The following is a 22,635-nucleotide window of genomic DNA, read 5'->3' as shown; positions in this document are numbered from 1 at the left end:
AATATGGCATCCATCTGATACCCATCACCCATGGTTCGCAAGATATCATGTGAAAAAAGGGCGAGTTGCGTTTCGCAGGAGTGACGCTTTTTAAGCCGTACTGATGCATGGACAGCAACTTCTCTGTCTCAAGGAAATTCATTATATTCGAACTGAGAAAATGTTCAAGAATCCTGCAACAAACCGATGTTAAGGATATTGGTCTATAATTTTGAGGATCCGTCCTTCTACCCTTCTTATATACAGGCGTCACCTGCGCTTTTTTCCAGTCGCTCGGGACTTTAGGATGGGCGATAGCCAGCCGAAGTGGCTGTGCGGTTCTAGGCGCTGCAGTCTGGAACTGCGAGACTGCTACGGTCGCAGGTTCGAATCCTGCCTTGGGCATAGATGTGTGTGATGTCCTTAGGTTGATCATCAATAAACACTTCCGGGCTAAGTTGCTGTGGTCGATCTATAGAACTTCTTCTATAGATCGACCACGGCAACTTAGCCCGGAAGTGTTTATTGATGAAGACGCTGGCCGTGAAAGCCTACATGGAATGGTCCTTAGGTTGGTTGGGTTTAACTAGTTCTAAGTTCTAGAGGACTAATGACCTCAGAAGTTGAGTCCCATAGTGCTCAGAGCCATTAGATTCGCGATAAATGCAAGCTACGTAAGGAGCCAGTGCAGTAGAGTACTCTCTGTAAAACCGAATTGGAATCCCATCAGGACCTGGCAATTTATTTATTTTCAACCCATTCAGCAGCTTCACCACCCCAGGGATGTCAATCACTATGTCCTCCATAGGGGAATCTGTATGAGACTCAAACGGCGGTATGTTTGTATGATCCTCCTGCATGAAAGATTTCTCAAATGCTAAATTTAAAGTTGCAGCTTTCGTTTTGCTGTCTTTCGTTGCCAGGCCAGACTGATCAGTAAGTGACTGGATGGAAGCCTTCGACCCACTTACCGATTTTACGTAAGACCAGAATTTCCTTGGGTTTTCAGCAAGATCTGAAGTCTCCTCGATTTAGAGTTGTTTTCTGGACCATAAAAGGCGAGATGTGGTTCTTAATAGGGTGTGTGTTCACCACAGACGGCAATGGATGCATTGCAACAGCTGAATGGTCGTTGGTACTTGTCGATGTGCTGCAATATGTCACTGCAAAGAATCCCGCTCAGGTCCAATGGAATCTGAGTTGTGGGAATGGGCAGGCCAGTCCATATACCTCCTCTCATTTCAAGAATTCCTCCACCTGTGCTGTTAAATGCAGTCACACATTGTTATCCATAAAAGTTGAGCATCGAACATTGTCAAGGAGTCCCAGTGTGACAAAGCTGACAGGTGAGTGTAATGATAGATTAATAGAAGATAGTCGATGCATTCATGCGGTCACTTGGTGTCACGGATGGTCAGTTCTTTTAGTCACGCACTAGGTTCCCTAAATTTTAGTTATGACAGCTTCCCTTACAAACGTGGGCACACTAATACAATACACATGCTTTTTTCTTTCATTTAACGCCTTATAATGAGTGATTCTTGTACATGTTCACAGTATTCTCACTTCTTACAAGATCCAATATTTCTAATATGGTCCAAATAGCCATTCCCATTTAGTTATAATTATCCAAGTTGAATATGGTGATGCAAGGATGTTTTTGGTCATATTCATTCCAAGTCCGAGCTCTGGCTTAAAATTAGGAAATAAATCCTGAACTCTATAAGTAATGTTGAAGTGACATCGTACATCTCTTCATGCATATACAAATAACTTTGCATACCATTCTGGTAACACCTGATAGCTCTAATCACTTGACCTCTGTCAGTCAGTAGATAATAAGGGCGATGAAAGCTACGTTGTACGTCCTTTCACACATGTGTATTAAGCCCGTTACGTTATTTGACCTTTCACATCAACAGCTATTAGAATATAAAGGTAGTCTGTCTGTTCCATGCTATAAGCGTTCACAGACCTCACTTGATTAAGCTTAATGGTTCAGTAACTCAAGTACCTGAGTTTAAGAAACTTGTTTAGCTTTAGGTTGTTTTTATACTACACTCCTGGAAATTGAAATAAGAACACCGTGAATTCATTGTCGCAGGAAGGGGAAACTTTATTGACACATTCCTGGGGTCAGATACATCACATGATCACACTGACAGAACCACAGGCACATAGACACAGGCAACAGAGCATGCACAATGTCGGCACTAGTACAGTGTACATCCACCTTTCGCAGCAATGCAGGCTGCTATTCTCCCATGGAGACGATCGTAGAGATGCTGGGTGTAGTCCTGTGGAACGGCTTGCCATGCCATTTCCACCTGGCGCCTCAGTTGGACCAGCGTTCGTGCTGGACGTGCAGACCGCGTGAGACGACGCTTCATCCAGTCCCAAACATGCTCAATGGGGGACAGATCCGGAGATCTTGCTGGCCAGGGTAGTTGACTTACACCTTCTAGAGCACGTTGGGTGGCACGGGATACATGCGGACGTGCAATGTCCTGTTGGAACAGCAAGTTCCCTTGCCGGTCTAGGAATGGTAGAACGATGGGTTCGATGACGGTTTGGATGTACCGTGCACTATTCAGTGTCCCCTCGACGATCACCAGTGGTGTAAGGCCAGTGTAGGAGATCGCTCCCCACACCATGATGCCGGGTGTTGGCCCTGTGTGCCTCGGTCGTATGCAGTCCTGATTGTGGCGCTCACCTGCACGGCGCCAAACACGCATACGACCATTATTGGCACCAAGGCAGAAGCGACTCTCATCGCTGAAGACGACACATCTCCATTCGTCCCTCCATTCACGCCTGTCGCGACACCACTGGAGGCGGGCTGCACGATGTTGGGGCGTGAGCGGAAGACGGCCTAACGGTGTGCGGGACCGTAAGCCAGCTTCATGGAGACAGTTGCGAATGGTCCTCGCCGATACCCCAGGAGCAACAGTGTCCCTAATTTGCTGGGAAGTGGCGGTGCGGTCCCCTACGGCACTGCGTAGGATCCTACGGTCTTGGCGTGCATCCGTGCGTCGCTGCGGTCCGGTCCCAGGTCGACGGGCACGTGCACCTTCCGCCGACCACTGGTGACAACATCGATGTACTGTGGAGACCTCACGCCCCACGTGTTGAGCAATTCGGCGGTACGTCCACCCGGCCTCCCGCATGCCCACTATACGTCCTCGCTCAGAGTCCGTCAACTGCACATACGGTTCACGTCCACGCTGTCGCGGCATGCTACCAGTGTTAAAGACTGCGATGGAGCTCCGTATGCCACGGCAAACTGGCTGACACTGACGGCGGCGGTGCACAAATGATGCGCAGCTAGCGCCATTCGACGGCCAACACCGCGGTTCCTGGTGTGTCCACTGTGCCGTGCGTGTGATCATTGCTTGTACAGCCCTCTCGCAGTGTCCGGAGCAAGTATGGTGGGTCTGACACACCGGTGTCAATGTGTTCTTTTTTCCATTTCCAGGAGTGTATTTTGGTACATATCTGATAGCACTATTCAAAATGACCTCTGTCGGTCATTAGATATTAAGGGCGATGAAGGCGACGTTGTACGTCCTTTCACGCAATTACATTAAGCCTGTCATACTAATTTGACCCGTTTCTGGTCAATAGCGCTTAGAATTTAATATAGTAACTTTACACGCTTATCCAAGCATAGCCATGAAATACTATCACCGACCCCAAGTAATTGAAAAATGGGTTATTCATCCCCCATATTTTTAGCCTGCTTCTAGCCGATGGTATTTTGTCTGTCCTGTGTGCAAGCGTTTTGACCATCCATGGAATTTGCTATCCCACATATATAGTTTCAGCCTATCCACGTTCTATAGTTGTAAAAAATTGTCCTCGAGCTAGGACATTACACATAAACATGCATTAGCTTCCTGCGCCTCTGACCTGGTCATTGGATCACTTTCGTAACACATTTTATGCCAATCACATGGAAGAAGACGTTTTTTCAATTTACACATGCGCGTTCCCTTCTGACATCCTCACAGCCTAACTGCCGGCACCACCTCAGTTTACCTGAGAGCCCACGGCCCATCGAACGTTGGCTGGTGTGAGGAAGCATGCTTCTGATGTTTGAACTAAGGACAGCTATTGACATGGTACACATGTACCGTTTATTTTACACTTTATGCGAGTCTTTTGGCCCTTTGGGCGTTCTGTATTAATGTTACACCATGCCGCTTTCGGCAGTTTGTAGTTTCAGTGTGTTCTGAAGAAGGCGTGGTCATCCGCGCCGAAACCTAGGTCAATATCCGGTTTCTATTTGCAATCGAGGCAGATTCTGTGTAATCATTAAACAGGGAAATATTTGTGCCACTGAAGAAAGCATATGTCATTGCTGTTCATTTCACTCCTAGCAGTTCTAGCTGTTTCTTATATTTCTGGCTAACCACACCTTCGAAAATAGCGACATATTCGGAAAAAACGGTTTAAATTTCCAGCAAGGGGGAATACAAATGTCATTACCTGTTGCTTCACCCACAGCAATTTCGTCTTTCGTTTTTTAATCAGACTGAATTCACAAAATGGGAGTAACTCATTACTGAGGGAACACACTCTTATATGCAAATAACACTGAATATTGTAGAAAGTACTAAAGCACAACCCAGGACATGAACTCTCTTTCTACAGTGTCTCATAAGTGGCGAACAAAGGGCATCAGGTGATCCAAATGGCAGTCTGTGTTACTGACACTATTAAGCAGGCCCTAAAATCAAAAACTTTGGGCAGTATTGACAATATCCTTGACAGTCTCTCATGTGCTACTGTTACTTGAAAAATGAGTTCAAAACAAAATGAAAGATTTCATTGAAATGTATTAATGATTTCCTGCATTGTGGGATGTCAGGGCAGATGAGTACAAAAGCATAAGTGTTATGAATGATGAACTGTAAGATTTGTTACCTAGAAAATACGAGGATGACCACGAAGATAAATGTTCTTAAAAAGTGTAAATAATGCAAAGTAATGAATAACAGTATATACTGATATTTGTCTTTGAGTATACAGCACTTACATATAATCCTTTAGTAGATGTATTATTACATAATACATTTGCATAACTACATCTGAGATATTGTAAGGTGAAACTGCAATCACAAATTTCAAGTCTTTGGAAGCATTGTCAGTAGCAAAGAATTGTAGCCTAATAGGTAACAACTAACTTGATGGAACTGCATCTCTCATTGTATTATTTTGTTTTTTGATGATGGGGATCTGGGCAAGCCCAAAATTCATCCGGGGGGGGGGGAGGGGAGGGCAAGTGCTTGTGTATTGGAGTGCCCTTTCAGAGGAACCATTCCGGCATTTGCCTGGAGTGATTTAGGGAAATCACGGAAAACCTAAATCAGGATTGCCGGGCGCGGGATTGAACCGTCGTCCTCCCGAATGCTAGTCCAGTGTGAGTCCAGGAACAACTTTACTAATATTGCACAATATTATTGCTCATTTAGGGGGCAGAGTGGTTTGACTGTGCAGTCCATTCCCTTCCATACTGTCAAGTACAAATCAACCTTCAACTGATGAAAGTCGGAATTTTTTTTTTAAATGTTGGTAGTTACCCTTTACAAAGTTTATTGCTCGACTTATCTATGTAAATGTATTGTTGAACTTTGTATCATGACATTAGTGTCAGACTGAATTCATAAAATGGGAGACTCTCTCTCTTTCTCTGTCAGTATCCTTCATGCTGATTTTATGGTTATGTCGAACTGTATGTTATAAGACCGTTTTCGGAATGGACCCAAAGCATATCAATTTTACAATATTCAAATTGGAGTCCCACCTTTGATCTATGTAATTAAACTGGTCTTAGATCTATGAGTTACCGTTACTTGCAGTAATATGAAAATGGATTTGCATGCCATTGGGGAATTTGGAAGGAAACTGGACGACATAGCCAGTGGACTGAATGCCAGGACGCTGGGCGCCCCACTCCACTTCTTTGGGGAAGGGACCACGCTGTGTAGCAGTCACACAATGGCTAGGAGTCAGCCTGGTCTTCTGTGATGTCAAGCAGCGCCATCAGATGAGTTCCATAGCAGGGAACGATACTTATCACGAGCACCTGTGAAAAACAGTTTAAGAGATGGAGTGAGTAGAAACCTTAGCAGAAAGCGCTATTTTTTGCTGAACATAGAGACGACTTTTTGAACAGCCACTGGAAAGTAAACTGGACAGGTGAAAAGAAAGCTCTGAGCCTTTGAAAACCATGGGACACTGCTGAATGCACCGCTCTTACACAGAACTTTGCCTAAGGATGTACATTTGTTCATACAGAACTTTTTCCCAGAGTAACTGAGAGCACAGAAATGCCAGAAGGATGCTCCCTTATCAGTTGAACAAAGAGACACATAAAGAGATGGACGACTTTTTTCCTTGGAAACTTTTAGGAAGAATTTCACTGGTTAATCAAGATAAACATAATCCAGGGAAGGGGATCTGCACTCTTTGAGACGCCTTTTTAGTTGTTGGAGCTCGCAAGAAACAGAATCCAGCCAATCAGGACTATCTCATAATGGAAACCGTGTTTAAAGAGACACTTCCTTGATGGGTCCCATGGCACAATACATACAGACAAGTCATCTGACACTTCTCCCCTCCTGGTCACCTCACAGAGTGTCTCTGTATATCTTCAACTTATGATGCCAGTTTAGAAGGAAGGTCGCTGGATTTACAGCACAGTGAGGTCGCAGAATTTCTGACACCAACAACTACAATATAGTGAGACTGCCCTGCATCTGCGTGAGCTGTAGAGAGAGAGCCATATCCGATCACAACTTTAAAATTTTAGAGCTTCAATTTAACTATTTGTTTTGCAAGTCATTAAACGTTTGCTTCCAAATTCCACATGATGTGTGAGGTACTGTCTTCCTAATTCTACATGTTACCTTCAGCAATCCATCCTTCACTAACTTTTTTACGGCGAACATTCAGCACTTACACTATTTACTCTCAGTTTCCCCCTCCCTGTTACTGACAACTAAAAATAAACTAAATGATTATTAATACTATTTCATCCATTCAAAAACCACCTACATCTTGGTGACTCCTGCCTAGGAGTCCTACACTTAGTACTCCTGTTAATCAAATGTCACAAAGAGATAACCTAATGGATGATTATGCCCCACCACCCTAAAAATAATTTAACTCAAAATTAGAAATTAAATTTAAGAGCAGGTGCATAACCATGTACGTCATTTCTCTAGAAAGGAGCTGAAGAGGTTGGCTGGTACATGTTAGTCGTTGTGGAAAAGAAGACCCATCATAATTTTGGAGGGGAAATATTACTTTTTTGTATGTTAAAGTGCTGGCAGTATTTAGGGTTTTCAATTGCTGGGGTATGCCAAGAATTGTTAGGGCGAGGACATGAGGTTCAGCTCGAATAAGTGAAACTACGGATAATTCATATAAGTATAACGCAAATTTACAAACGGAAATACCATCAAAAAATATTCAGGGAGTAGAGAACAGCAAAATGACGGAAGAGATGATTCGGTATAAATGGAAATGTCGTGTGGCTAGGGCCTCCCGTCGGATAGACCGTTCGCCTGGTGCAGGTCTTTCGATTTGACGCCACTTCGGTGACCTGTGCGTCGATGGGTATGAAATTATGATGATTAGGACAACACAACACCCAGTCCCTGAACGGAGAAAATTTCCCACCCAGCCGGGAATCGAACCCGGGCCCCTAGGATTGACAGTCTGTCACGCTGACCACTCAGCTACCGGGGCGGACAGATGATTCAGTGAGAGCCTAATTTTTTTGAGGAATGCGATCAGGGAAAAAGAGACAATTCATTATCGGGAGTAGGAACAAGAGAAATGGAGAAGCGTGGATTTTCGTGTGATATAGGAAATTTAGAATTTACATAACACTAAAGAGCAGAACAGAAAGTTACCAGACTTGAACCAACTCAACTCCACCACAACTTGCCGCATTTGGTTGATGAACGTTCTTACTTGAACAGTTCAGTAAATGTTAAGAGAATAATGATGCATGTCTTAAACAGAATGAAGAGTTACTTAAACAGATCAAAAACCGAGCGAGGTGGCGCAGTGGGTAGCACACTGGAGGACGACAGTTCAAACCCATGTCCAGCCATACTGATTTAGGCTTTTTGTGATTTCCCTAGATCACTTCAGGCAAATGCTGTGATGGTTCCTTTGGAAAGGCACAGCCGACTTCCTTTCCTATCCTTTCCTAATCCAATGGGACCAATGGCTTCGCTATTTGGTCCCCTCCCCCAAATTAACCAACCAAACAACCAAGAACGAAGATTTTCTTAAGGGAAGTCAGGAAAAGAGTCGTGCACAATTTGAGTGTATTGAAGAAATGAATGAGAGGCAGTTCAAAAACTTAAGGGAAGAATGCAAAGCACAATTTTATCACTTAAACAAACAGATCGAGATCAGATGGGAATCGTAAGCGAGTGAATTAATGAACACACTACAGAATGCAAAGAGGCAAGTAAAGTTGCCAACAGTAAAATACAAGAAGTAAATTCGAAAGGGACGCTAATACCAAAGACGTGACAAAGACTAATTTCTGGAAAAAATAACATGATTCTGAAAGAAAGTTAGATATAGTGTCAAAGACGGTGGACAAGATAGTAGATCAAGTAGGAACATTGACCACCACTATGCAACAATTAGCAAATAATCACAAGGCCACATCTGACCAGACAGTGCCAACTGGCACTGGCGACCATGCAGAGATTCAAGACCTCATACAATTAGCAAACAGATAAGAAACCATCAGTCATAGGAACAGAGAAATGTTGGACATATCCTAGTATGACAAAAGGAGAAAAGCTGAAATTCTACAGATGATAACAGGTAAGTACAGAGAACAGGTTACAATGATAAAGAAGGGCAAGAACTTCTTGAACATACGAAAAGATTGTATCGGGTTCAAGGAGATACGCCACATTCAGGCCCTCCGGAAATTACCACTGTGCCAACAGATGACAAGCGATGCAGACGACAAAGACCTGCGAAGGCAGTTTATGATGATTCAGCAATTTCCATTGTTCTCAGATATAGAAAACCATTTACATCCCGAATCTTCTGCGAAACGATGCCAAAATCTTGACTACACATGATAAAAATCAGTTTTGTATACAACCATTTCCGTGGAGAAGCTGCCTCAAACATGAGAATGTGTAGAACGTCTGACGACTCTATGTGTGCCTTTCTGGAAGAATACTGGTCAAGGGGAAAACAAAAAGAAGTGAAAATAGGCATAATGGTGACCGAAAACTATACTGGATCGCGACAGCCAGACCTGTTACAATATTTCAAACACATGGCAGAGAGAAATAGCTTCTTGGATGTGCTGTATCTGCCATTCGAACTAATACAGATCTGCACAAGCAAGTTACCGAAATCCTTTTAAAAAAAGGGTTACAGACCGCTGGTATCGTTGACTTCCCGTGTCAAAGGCGAGCGTTTTCAAGATTCTTCAGCGTTTGACGTTCAACAGTAATGATAGAGGAGCTCGTTGGAGATGTATGTTTGAGTAAAGGTGTAAGAAATAAGTCTGGAATGCGGGTTGCGAATATTGAAGGAGCGAAAAAATGGAGTGTAGTCACACAACTGAAGTAAGAAGAATTTTAGAAATGAACCCAGAGAGTAATAATCAGATTTGTCTTAAAAAGAGTCACTATTTGAATAAAACGAACATAAATATACAGAATGAGTCACTAACTATTGCCACCTAGAATAGCTCTGGAAGTATGACAGTAGATGTGAGAAGGGAGGTATGATGCTTATGAGGATTAATGAGCACAAAGAATGCTGATATTTACATAGGGCAATTTGCTAATTTATGTGAGTAATTCATGTTTTAATGAAAATAAAATGTTATACTTTTATGTAACTCCAGGTGCTTTTACGATGTTGTGATCTGTATAAGTGATTATCCATGTGATAGAACTGGAAACAGGATGAATAATAAAAGGAAAAAACTTGGATTGATGCATTCTAAGAGAGACTAAAATAAAGGTGGAACACAGTGAGAGGGAAAAAGAGGAAGAGAAAGAGAGAACATAAACAGTAGTAAAGTTAAAAAAGTTTTGTAGATAGTAAAAGATAGTGATGCAGGATAAATTTTGCCAGTGTTGTGAACAAATCATGTGTGTGCTTTTCGTTACTGCATTACGTTTCTACTCTTGTCGGATCTGCAATGAACTAAGATCAGGGAGAACTCTGACTTTCCTAAATAAATAAAATGGACAATGGACAAAAAAAGAAAAAATGACTAAGAGGGGTAAGGACAAGTAGTATAGGTCCCACAATAGACTAGGGGTGATGGACGTGCTGCTGGCACATATAACAGAGTGAGAACCACCCAGAATCAGTGGATTTCTTAGGTCAATGTCAAATGAAAGAAAATTTAAGAATGTAAAGTAAAAGACGGAATGTGAGACCTGTACATACGAAATTTAAATGATTTAATGTAACTTCACGATTTTGAATTTATGAGATGGGTTTTTGGTTTTTCAAAAGGTGATTTTGAAACAAAATACGTAAATATAATCCATTAAATTTTATGAAACAAATCACTTTATTTCGTTAAACAGTTGCTGAAACGCAAAAAAATTTGAATTTCTTTGAGTAAATTTTACTGAACTGTGTACTTTCACTTTGTTAAATAGTAATCTTATCAGATAGAAACATAAAATACAATTGAATAATTATAAGTTCTATAATGAATTTGAAAGACAGGAGCTATTTTGCAAATTGTAATGAGGGTAATAATTTGTAATTGTTCTGTCTAAGCCATGTAACTAATTACTGTTGTAAATTTTCGAGGTGCGCCAGCTACAGGAGTGCTAGAAAAGACGAGAGAAATTGCAGATGAGATGTAATACAATTCACTGAAGGGACCTTGGAGAACACAGAACTAGAGGATGCACCACTTGGAACTTGGTCAGACAAGGTCAAATGGCACAGGTTCACTGTCTTTCGCCTGCTGTTGATGACATCAGCTCTAGGGAAGGCAACAGTAACTTACCGACTCAGTGGGGGGCACAAAAAGCCACTGTCACGCCACAGGTGTCCCCTAACCACTTTTGCAGCCACAGGAGGTCCGAGGATGCTGACACAAGTAGTGCAGGCTGTGTCACTCACTGTTGTGCTATTCACTTTGACAAGACACGCTGCATCAAGCTTGTTAATAACATCTAAAGACTATTTGCTATATCAGACCATATGTCTTGTTGGGAGATCGTTTTTCATTGTATTTCACTATCATGAAGTAAGAAACTTACCTCAGTAATAAGTGTTATGCATATAGCCAATCATGTTTTACTTCAACACTGGTCAGTAATTCGCCAGCTACATTGAACACTCAAGGACGTTAAACAGTCACTAATTAAACGCTGTTCTGTGATGTGTTGAGCACTTACGAATATACAGATTATACACCCAGTCATTACCTGTAAAGAGACATGAACTTGTAGAATAATTAAGGTCTCTTGTGTTTCCGCAAATATGAACTATAAACAATGAGAATATGTTTGATAAACTTTAAGGTGCATACACTATGAATGATATCACATCGAAATTAGGTTACCTTCATCCAAAAAAAATCCCATCCATGATGTTATGATGATCAGACTGTGAATGAACAGTGATAATTGATCTAGTGACACCATCACGTATTCAAACAGTTTTTATACTTCATATGATAAACTAATTGCCTCAAAACAAGATAAAATTTTATTTGCATTTTAGTCGCGGTATTTTCAGGGACAGCTCCTAATAATAATGTTTTAAATGAATTATGCTTATAATCAAGGACCGAATTTGTGAATGACCTCCACTGGACACCAAACAAAATGCAAAAGTAGTTAAGTTATTGATTTCAGGAAATGATACATAAAGAATAGCTTACTATAAAAACTTAATGAGTCGCATAACTAGTTGCACTGATAAATTTTCTATAATTATATATTTGGTATTAGTCATTCTGTTTTGTAACATATATATTTTGATGACCTGTAATTATATACTACGTTTGATTTCCTGGAAATATGTTGTGTTGATTGATAATGATTTAAATGATAGTGTTTGTAAGTGTTTTATAATGATGACTCAAACTGTGATAGTGTTTTGTATGTATTTGTGTAAAGTCACGTTTTGAGATTAATAATTTTGACTTCTACTAGTGTTTCATAATTGTTGTTGTGGTCTTCAGTCCTGAGACTGGTTTGATGCAGCTCTCCATGCTACTCTATCCTGTGCAAGCTTCTTCATCTCCCAGTACCTACTGCAACCTACATCCTTCAGAATCTGCTTAGTGTATTCATCTCTTGGTCTCCCCCTACGATTTTTACCCTCCATGCTGCCTTCCAATACTAAATTGGTGATCCCTCGATGCCTCAGAACATGTCCTACCAACCGATCCCTTCTTCTGGTCAAGTTGTGCCACAAACTTCTCTTCTCCCCAATCCTATTCAATACTTCTTCATTAGTTATGTGATCTACCCATCTAATCTTCAGCATTCTTCTGTAGCACCACATTTCGAAAGCTTCTATTCTCTTCTTGTCCAAACTATTTACCGTCCATGTTTCACTTCCATACATGGCTACACTCCATACAAATACTTTCAGAACTGACTTCCTGACACTTAAGGCTCTTCTTCAGAAACGCTTTCCTTGCCATTGCCAGTCTACATTTTATATCCTCTCTACTTCGACCATCAGTTATTTTGCCCTCCAAATAGCAAAACTCCTTTACTACTTTAAGTGTCTCATTTCCTAATCTAATTCCCTCAGCATCACCCGATTTAATTCGACTACATTCCATTATCCTCGTTTTGGTTTTGTTGATGTTCATCTTATACCCTCCTTTCAGGTCACTGTCCATTCCGTTCAACTGCTCTTCCAAGTCCTTTGCTGTCTCTGACAGAATTACAATGTCATCGGAAAACCTCAAAGTTTTTATTTCTTCTCCATGGATTTTAATACCTACTCTGAATTTTTCTTTTGTTTCCTTTACTGCTTGCTCAATATACAGATTGAATAACATCAGAGAGAGGCTACAACCCTGTCTTACTCCCTTCCCCACCGCTGCTTCCCTTTCATGTCCCTCGACTCTTATAACAGCCATCTGATTTCTGTACAAACTGTAAATAGCCTTTCGCTCCCTGTATTTTACCCCTGCCACCTTTAGAATTTGAAAGAGAGTATTCCAGTCAACGTTGTCAAAAGCTTTCTCTAAGTCTACAAATGCTAGAAACGTAGGTTTGCCTTTCCTTAATCTTTCTTCTAAGGTAAGTCGTAAGGTCAGTATTGCCTCACGTGTTCCAGTATTTGTACGGAACCCAAACTGATCTTCCCCGAGCTGTGGCTTATTAAACTGATTGTTCGGTAATTTTCACATCTGTCAACACCTGCTTTCTTTGGGATTGGAATTATTACATTCTTCTTGAAGTCTGAGGGTATTTCACCTGTCTCATACATCTTGCTCACCAGATGGTAGAGTTTTGTCAGGACTGGCTTTCCCAAGGCCGTCAGTAGTTCCAATGGAATGTTGTCTACTCCGGGGGCCTTGTTTCGACTCAGGTCTTTCAGTGCTCTGTCAAACTCTTCACGCAGTATCGTATCTCCCATTTCATCTTCATCTACATCCTCTTCCATTTCCATAATATTGTCCTCAAGTACATCGCCCTTGTATAGGCCCTCTATATACTCCTTCCACCTTTCTGCTTTCCCTTCTTTGCTTAGAACTGGGTTTCCATCTGAGCTCTTGATGTTCATACAAGTGGTTCTCTTATCTCCAAAGGTCTCTTTAATTTTCCTGTAGGCAGTATCTATCTTACCCCTAGTGAGATAAGCCTCTACATCCTTACATTTGTCCTCTAGCCATCCCTGCTTAGCCATTTTGCACTTCCTGTCGATCTCATTTTTGAGACGTTAGTATTCCTTTTTGCCTGCTTCATTTACTGCATTTTTATATTTTCTCCTTTCATCAATTAAATTCAATATTTCTTCTGTTACCCAAGGATTTCTACTAGCCCTCGTCTTTTTACCTACTTGATCCTCTGCTGCCTTCACTACTTCATCCCTCAAAGCTACCCATTCCTCTTCTATTGTATTTCTTTCCCCCATTCCTGTCAATTGTTCCCTTATGCTCTCCCTGAAACTCTGTACAACCTCTGGTTCTTTCAGTTTATCCAGGTCCCATCTCCTTAAATTCCCACCTTTTTGCAGTTTCTTCAGTTTTAATCTACAGGTCATAACCAATAGATTGTGGTCAGAGTCCACATCTGCCCCTGGAAATGTCTTACAATTTAAAACCTGGTTCCTAAATCTCTGTCTTACTATTATATAATCTATCTGATACCTTTTAGTATCTCCAGGGTTCTTCCATGTATACAACCTTCTATCATGATTCTTAAACCAAGTGTTAGCTATGATTAAGTTGTGCTCTGTGCAGAATTCTACCAGGTGGCTTCCTCTTTCATTTCTTAGCCCCAATGCATATTCACCTACTACGTTTCCTTCTCTCCCTTTTCCTACACTCGCATTCCAGTCACCCATGACTGATTAATCAAGATAGTTATGATAAAGATAGTCTTTGAGAGCTTAACATGACAGAGGCAAATCCTGTGTTAACTCCAATCGAGCAACATCTATAGACACATCTGTTGCCCAATAATAAATCAACTAAGGCAATTGGCTGTCTTATGTATGTAGCTGTTCTTGAAAGATCTGATATAAGATTTGTACTGAGCTATACGTCAAAATTTTTAGAGCATTCTAGAGAAAAATCACAGGTCTTTAGTAAAAACGATTCTAAAGCATATAAAGGGATCAGCGTCATTGGGTATAAAACATGCAAACTGAAAACTGAGATGTATACTGATGCTGATTATGCCAGTGATCCTGCAGCTCGATATTCAGTGAACTGATTGCAAGATTTTGTGGAGGAGCTGTTTCCTGGGCTAGTAAGTGACAAAAGTGTATATCATTGAACAAAGTCAGAATATGTGGTTGCCAGTGAAGAGGAAAGAGAAGAAATATGTTTATCCAAGTTCTACGAAGAAATTTCAGCATTGGAGAGTGTTCCTGCTCTTCTAATAGATGTTGCAAGTGCCATTAAACTGAGAAAAATCATGAGTTTCACAAGAGAACAAAGCCTACTGATATTCACATGCACTATACCTGCGAGAAAATTCAAGAAGGCTGTAAAGGGAGGCCCTACTTTAGCATTACTTTTCCTCAACGGAAGTAGTCGATACCAGAACTAATTTCCGAATTTTGGACATGTCAACCTTATCTCAACTGTTTATCTGAAAAATTTCATATAATGTTACCCACAATATTTTATATTTCAAGCTAAAAACTATGATATAGAATTACTTTATTTTCGTTATTACTATCGATATGTATTCGCTCTGTATGTACAATTGAATTTATTTTTTTAGAAACATTTGAAATAACGAAATATTTGGCACACTTAAAGTTTCAGTTATTAGTTACACAATCTGGTACTATTATGCTTATTTCTGGATTCGTTTCTAAATTAATAGAAATCAATTTGTCAAGAAAATTTGTTCACCCTTTGGAAAATTGTTATTACCACAGAGTGAGGAGGGCATGCCTCTGATGTGTTCAGATTTGTTTTTGTATTTTGGAAGAACAATGTAACTTCGGCTTTGTTGGTGTGAAAATTCAAAAGACAATGTGCTAATGTAAAATGTGAAGGAAAATAAACATAAAAACTAAAAATCTGCACAGACATTCATCAAATTTATTTACATGAATTAGAACATGAGAACCTAAAATGTGGAGAAAAGTTGAGCTTCAAGAATCAGACCTTTAGAATGAAGAATTGGAGCCAACTATGAGAAAAAAAAGATAAGTGAAAAGTTTATTGTGAATCTAACTACTCTCGTATTTTTTGAAAAGACTTGACCATCGACAATAGTAGTGACAACAACAAAGGAGAGAGGGGGCGATTACAAGGCCAGCTAGCCATCATACATGTACTGGGCAGTAAGCAACCTGTAGATATTGTCACGAAATCAATGCCAAGTCTATGGCCTGAATTTTTATAATCTTTAATTGGTATGTGTTAAATACTGCATTTTGCAGTATAAATATTTAGGGGTAGCGTTGAAGTGATATGTTTACATTAATCTCTATGCAATGCAAGTTCTAGAGAAAGAGAGTTGAGCAACAGACAACAACTGAAGAAACCAGAGCCTCTTACTGAAATTATGGTGGCTGGAATAAAAAACACTAAGAAATATACAGAGGTTATTAATTCTGTAGACCATTAAATCTGTCTTTTGTTGCTGTCCTACAACATATGTGACTTGTTGTAGTAACCACATTATGTGTGTTCCTCATATTGTGCCCTCTTCTTTCCTTGACGTTTATGCTATACTATGGCATCACTGTCAAATGGTGGAGGTTTCACATTAGACAGAATGTCAGCAGGACATCTATGCTTAGCCCGGTAACAAAAGGTGAATGTAGGTTTACAACATGCCAGCTGGTATTCGAACAGTTGTAGTGTACTTCCGGACTGAGGGACCAATAATGATAAAATTTATTGATGGCCATAGCAATCTTCATAATGGATATTCTTGATCAATTTTGTATGGTACCTTGCTAATAAGCAAAACAACATTTTATTTCATTGACATTTATTTACTAATGAAATAAATACATAAAAGCACAAGAAACAATATTTATAAGGGTAAACGTAGGGGCTGTCTGCATTATGAATATTTTTTTCTTTCATAGCAAATAACGTCATAAACAACTGCATCAATCAAGGAAAAATTTATTTAGAGAACTGCTCCTTCCATTTATGTTCTTGCTTATAGACATTGTAGTTGTCATCTCTATTCCGTTGTAGTAAAAACCTTGAAAGTCTTTTGCTTTCAGATTTCTGGCCTTACTTATGTAAGAATACTCAACAGAAAAAATATGCATATCATCATCGAACATTTGAAATATGTCACAAAACAATTTAAAATAATGAAATAAAGATTAGGAAGAAACAAAAGTGCAAAATCCGTTACTGAAACAAGAGTGAGCATGGCGAAAATAGGTTAACTCCTGAGGTTATTGTCTGTTATAGTCTGCAACATTTATGAAGGTGTCCAATTTTCAGTAGTTCTGTGCTTTGCTCTACATTAATTGCTGGCAGCCAATTACATTCATTCTCTTTACGGCGGCTAGGCGTGAATTGCTGCTATGTGTTTAGAATCTCTCTCCTGCAGGCTTGTACATTTGCCATATTTCTTAAGAATATATTTCTGAATTTATATCTGTGACTATGTTAGTGCGATTCCCTGATAATTATGTCAGGTGATGGCAATAAACGTTAAGTGCTTCACAAGCAGACAAAGAGAGTTGTTTACCACATTTATAACATTTTCAGAAGTGAATCTGAAAGCTGGACTCCTACTGTTGACATTTTGAAGATAGAACAACAGAATGCAGAAGCATGTCATATTGGAAAGAGAAATGTACAGCTAATTGTTAGGGAAAGTTTTAGAGCTACAGAAATGTCACGAAGAGCTGGTTTAGTGTCACTTTAAAGCATCGAAATAGCAAGAAATCTGTATCACAAATGGATGGTTTTCACAAGGATGTTTTAAGATGTCGATGTTTGAAATATATATAAATGGTGAATATCCAATATCCCAAAAACGTGTTGAATTATACATGTGAAAACTGGCTTCCTAAGTGCACAGAATTTTAAATTACGTTGGTTTCAAACACATTAAAAGTAATAATGGAAGAAAATTTTTAATGGAAAGCTGCAGCATGATTCAAAATGATGCACGAAATATGAGAAGACTGCAGTTCAACAGTGTAACCTTGATTAAACATGGGTGAATCAGAACCATCCCAGTAAAACCTGCTAGAAGATGAGTGATGGTAGTGACAGTTTGAATGTTCTCTTAGGAAAGATTCTCAGATAATTATTCTGCATGGTGGTTCTTTTTCTGGTTTTCTTTCAGAGAGCAAACTAGTATTTAGGTGCAATGAAAACAGCAGTTGCTACCATGAAGAAATGAAGACTGCCACTTTAGAAGTGCTTCACTGAACTATTCTTACCACATACTGATCTAGAGTCCATCATTGTAATGTACTATGGTAGTTATCACTCAGCTGTCACCGAAAAAGCTCGAAGTACAAACGCGAGGAAAGCGATAATTGTGAACTGGCTTAAAAATAAAAATATTCTGCATAATATAAATCAGACTCCTCCCAAAACCCTGCACTTCGTTAATTTATACAAGTCACGCAACAAAACATATTAACTACACTTACGGAACCTAAATGCGGTCATATAGTTTTGCATTTATCACCTTACCACTGTCAGTACAATCCAACTGAATTAAGCTGGTCCCAGGTTAAAGGCTATGTGGTAGTAAAGAACAAAACATTCAAGATTGTAAACACTGAACTGCTTGTGCATCAAGCAGTAGACAACATTTCCCATTTATCAAGGTCAGACTGTGTGTGACAAACTGAAAAGCTCCAGGAAAAATACCTTGTTAGCAATGTGAAAACGGATGTAAGCCTTGGACCTTTAATCATAAATTTACAGTCAGATGGTCTGGATACAGTCTCAGATAGAAGATACGATGGAATTACGATGTAGACTTTGGAACAAAGTAAGGTATTAATAGTTCTTGGTTTGAAAGAACTGTGGTTCAAAAAATGTTTTTGTTTGTCAAGATACCAACTGTATAAACAGTATATGAGAACTTCCTAGTCTTTATTGAATGCGAATTTGTATCCTAAGAAGTATGCAGCCATTCACTTATTATGAGTGATATAACTATGATTTTCAACACATTACCCAAGGAGAAGTAATTAAATAGTAGTGTAGTAGTGCAATTTAAGCTTTTCCGATCATACACTATGATCTAAAACCTCACAATATGGAGCCGGATAAATTCGTCAAAAGCTTCTATGTTTCGACAGGTAACCCCCTGTCATTTTCAAGGAACGAATTGGAAAATGTCTTAAGATGACAGTGAGGGTTTCCTGTCGAGATATCAGCGGTTTTCGACGCTACTGGGCAGCATTTCCTAATGGTACTCAAAGAAGATGGTTAGTTGTTTGCTTTTTGCATGTATTGTACAAGCCATTTGTCACTGTAATGTCAAACGAGTTAGTTTACAGCCGTAACGGTCTTTGACAGCGAACAATAAAAAAGCATGTACTAAGGAAATGTGGTTCTGCCTTGAAAAAAAGTCAGTTATTCTTGTTTTAGTTCCAAAACAGGATTCGGAGAAGTTTCTCCATCGTCAGGGGGTTCATTTATTCTCTTATGCAGTACTAAGGGAACCCCAATGCTGACAGAGCAAATGAACCCACTGCAGATGGAGAAACTTCTCTTAGTACTTGGTTACTAAAACAACGAAAACTGCGTTTGCTGAAGGCAGAACCACATTTCCTAATTACGTATTAGGAAGCAAGTGTGGACAAGAAAGTGCCCAAGCCAGAAGATGAATGTAAGGACATAGGCGTAGACAGGATTTGATTTTTCTTGGGGGGGGGGGGGGAGTTTCAATGTACGACACTGTAAAAAAATGGATATACAATTTAAGTTATTGTGGGTCATTTGGCTAATCTACTGTAACGTCCTCATCAAGTATGAAACAGTCAGTGAAACTATTTTGTTGATGGTATCTCCACCGAGATGTGTTCTTGTATTGCAGTAAACATTGTTTAGAGGTGTCAGTGAAACCTTGCACATACATGTTGGCAATCCACATCTTTCCAACAAGAGGTACAGTTTCAAACAATAAGGAGTTAGTGAGAGGAGGAAGCAGCACAATGGCCATCAGGGAGAGAGGAGAAGTACATGGGAAAGAGTTTCCATCTTGCTCATTGCTGACAACACAAGCATAATTCCCACTTTATAGGCCAATCGAATATTTTTTGTCATATGAGTAATGAAGTGAGTTTAGTGTTCCATGTCTCGACGACACTTAAGTCCATAAGAGACGGCTATTTTATTAGTGGAGGGGAAGGAAACAGCCTTGAGCTTTTCATGGAACCATCCTGAATGTCGTCTAGAGTGAACTGGGAAGCAATGGAAAACTCAACTCTGTATTGCTGGGTCTAGGTTTGAATCTGGATCTCCACATTGTGAGTCTACTGTGTTGGGCATTACACCAGTACTATGGTACAAATGACAGACGGAAAGCCGCGCCAAGTGGCCAGTGGTTTGAGGAGCCATGTCACGAATTGCGCGGCCCCTCCTGCCGGAGGTTCGAGTCCTCCCTCGGGCATGGGTGTGTGTGTTGCTTCTAGGATAAGTTAGTTTAAGTAGTGTGTAAGTCTAGGGACCGATGATCTCTGCAGTTTGGTCATTTAGGAATTCTCACACAGTTGAGCAGACAGAAAATGGCAGATTTGTAACGTTTATGTACAAATGTCCTACTTATTAACAATAATGAACATGAAATTAAATTATGCATGTTGTAATAGTGTTAGATGGTTGCCTTCTGCCAATAAAATTTCTGCAGTATTATATGTACTTTTCGAATAGTTTATGAACGATGTTTGGTTAATGAATGCTAAACTGTATAATCTTGCATAAGTATTAATAAGTGTGAATAAAATTTAGAGTTTCCTACATTACTACATTACACGAACTTAATATATCTCATTGGACTTTCTGCATTTAAGAAATGTAGTCTACATTCACTCATACAAAAAAAAAGAAAAAAATGCGAAAACTTTGATAGCAACAGAACTTTCATTAAGACTTATTGGGAGAATGGATATTTTTATAGTGGAACTCACATAAGACATATTGCACAATAACCGTCCCTGCTAGCAGCAGAGTTGACTGAGATGCCATATTAGAAGCAGCGCAGCAAAGTTGCAGACAAACTTTTAGGTTTTTTAGTCACAAATAACCATCTGCTTCATGCAATGCTGTAGCTACTAAATAATACACTGTATATTGTGTATGCCTACACCAGAACAGAAATAACAATATTACAGACACACACATACAGGGTGTACATAAAGTCCGGGAACGCTTTCAATTATTTATTGCGCAAGACCAAAACATTGTACAGATGTCGTACATATTGCATTTTGAAGGGAAAGTCTGAAAGTTTTTTTTACAAACATTCAATATGCAAACGATGAATGGCCGGGCAGACGTCAGTCGAATTCTTGCCGTACCTGTCCCAGCATAGCATCGTCGACTGTGGCAGTCGCTTCCCGTATTCTCTCCTGGAGCTGTGCTACATCACGTGGTAGAAGGGGTACATGCACCAGATCTTAAATGTGTCCGCACAGAAGAAAGTTACATGGAGTGAAATCTGTGAGATCTGGTGATCGGGGAGGCCATTTCATGAAACAGCTATCCCAACACCTGAGCTCGCCATGTTTGCAACTAGTGCTGACTATCAGAAAATTAGCAAACTAAGCTGTGGCGGTATACATGAAAAAAAAAAACTTTCAAGGTTTCTCTTCAAAATGACATATGTATGATGTCTGTACCACGTTTGGTTCTTGTGTAATAAATAATTGAAAGCGTTTCCAGACTTTATGTGCAACCTGTATACACGACTTCTGATTCATCAAGGTGTATGCTGTAGTGGATGTTCATTAGAGTCAAACTATTGAGCTTATTTTCGAAAATTCTGTTTCAAAGATAATTTTTTAATCTCCTTAAGCTGGAAAAAGCTCTTTCTAGAGCAGTTGTTGAAACACATATTGTGACCAAAATCAGAAAGAGTATGTAAATGTTTAGATAAAGCTTTGAATCACTCTGGCCCAAATACTCCAGAGCGGATTTCTGACTAACGTTCTTTGAAGCCATCTGTGCCTTCCTAATTTAAAATTCTATTTTTATCACTGATGCATTTTTTTTCCAGGAGAAGTGACAAGTACATTGATATTGCGTCAACAACGCCAGTGATTCTTTCGAAATTTTCAGGTGATAGACCATGTAGAGCACATATTAATTTTCAATGCTTTGCAAACGTTCGGTTAACAGTTGATTGCGTACGCAAGGAATTAAATAAATAAATTCACACTTTAGTGTGTAATTGCGTCCGCTGCAGTCGTGTTAGAGCGGTTCAGATACTTCCCAGTAAGATGAGGCACCATCAGCAAACCACCATTTTACTCCGACATGATCTTTGCTACTACGAAAAGCTTCGTAATTCATAGTCTGAATTAACTCTCAACAGCTGCAAGAGTTAAGAACAGTGTCAACATTATGAATGTTGCAATAAGATCTGTATCGATTCCTTGCAGCTGTTATGCTAGCGATAGTGTGGATAGCTCATCAAATTTTGAAGGACCACTAAACTCATCACAAAATTTGAGCAGTGAAGTGTGTTTTCTTTTTACGGATAGATTGCAGTTTTTCGAGGGCAGCGACAATTACTTTGTAAATTTTCTTCAAACGGATATGCTTCACGCTTGTGGAACTATTCACATAATGCATGTAAACTTTTATGATTTTCAGTTGGTAACAGTCCGCGAATTGCGTCTTTTAATACGGCAATGCGCTGAGCAGAATGACTGAAGTAACACCCAACAAGGAGCACAATCCCCAAACAATTTCTAATTTATGTTCATGAGCATGCATCAGCAATTACAAGGTTAAGGGAGTGT

This window comes from Schistocerca cancellata, chromosome 5, assembly GCF_023864275.1.
Source record: "Schistocerca cancellata isolate TAMUIC-IGC-003103 chromosome 5, iqSchCanc2.1, whole genome shotgun sequence".
Classification (NCBI taxonomy): domain Eukaryota; kingdom Metazoa; phylum Arthropoda; class Insecta; order Orthoptera; family Acrididae; genus Schistocerca; species Schistocerca cancellata.
The sequence above is the reverse complement of the archived record's forward strand: the minus strand, read 5'-3'. Positions refer to the sequence as shown.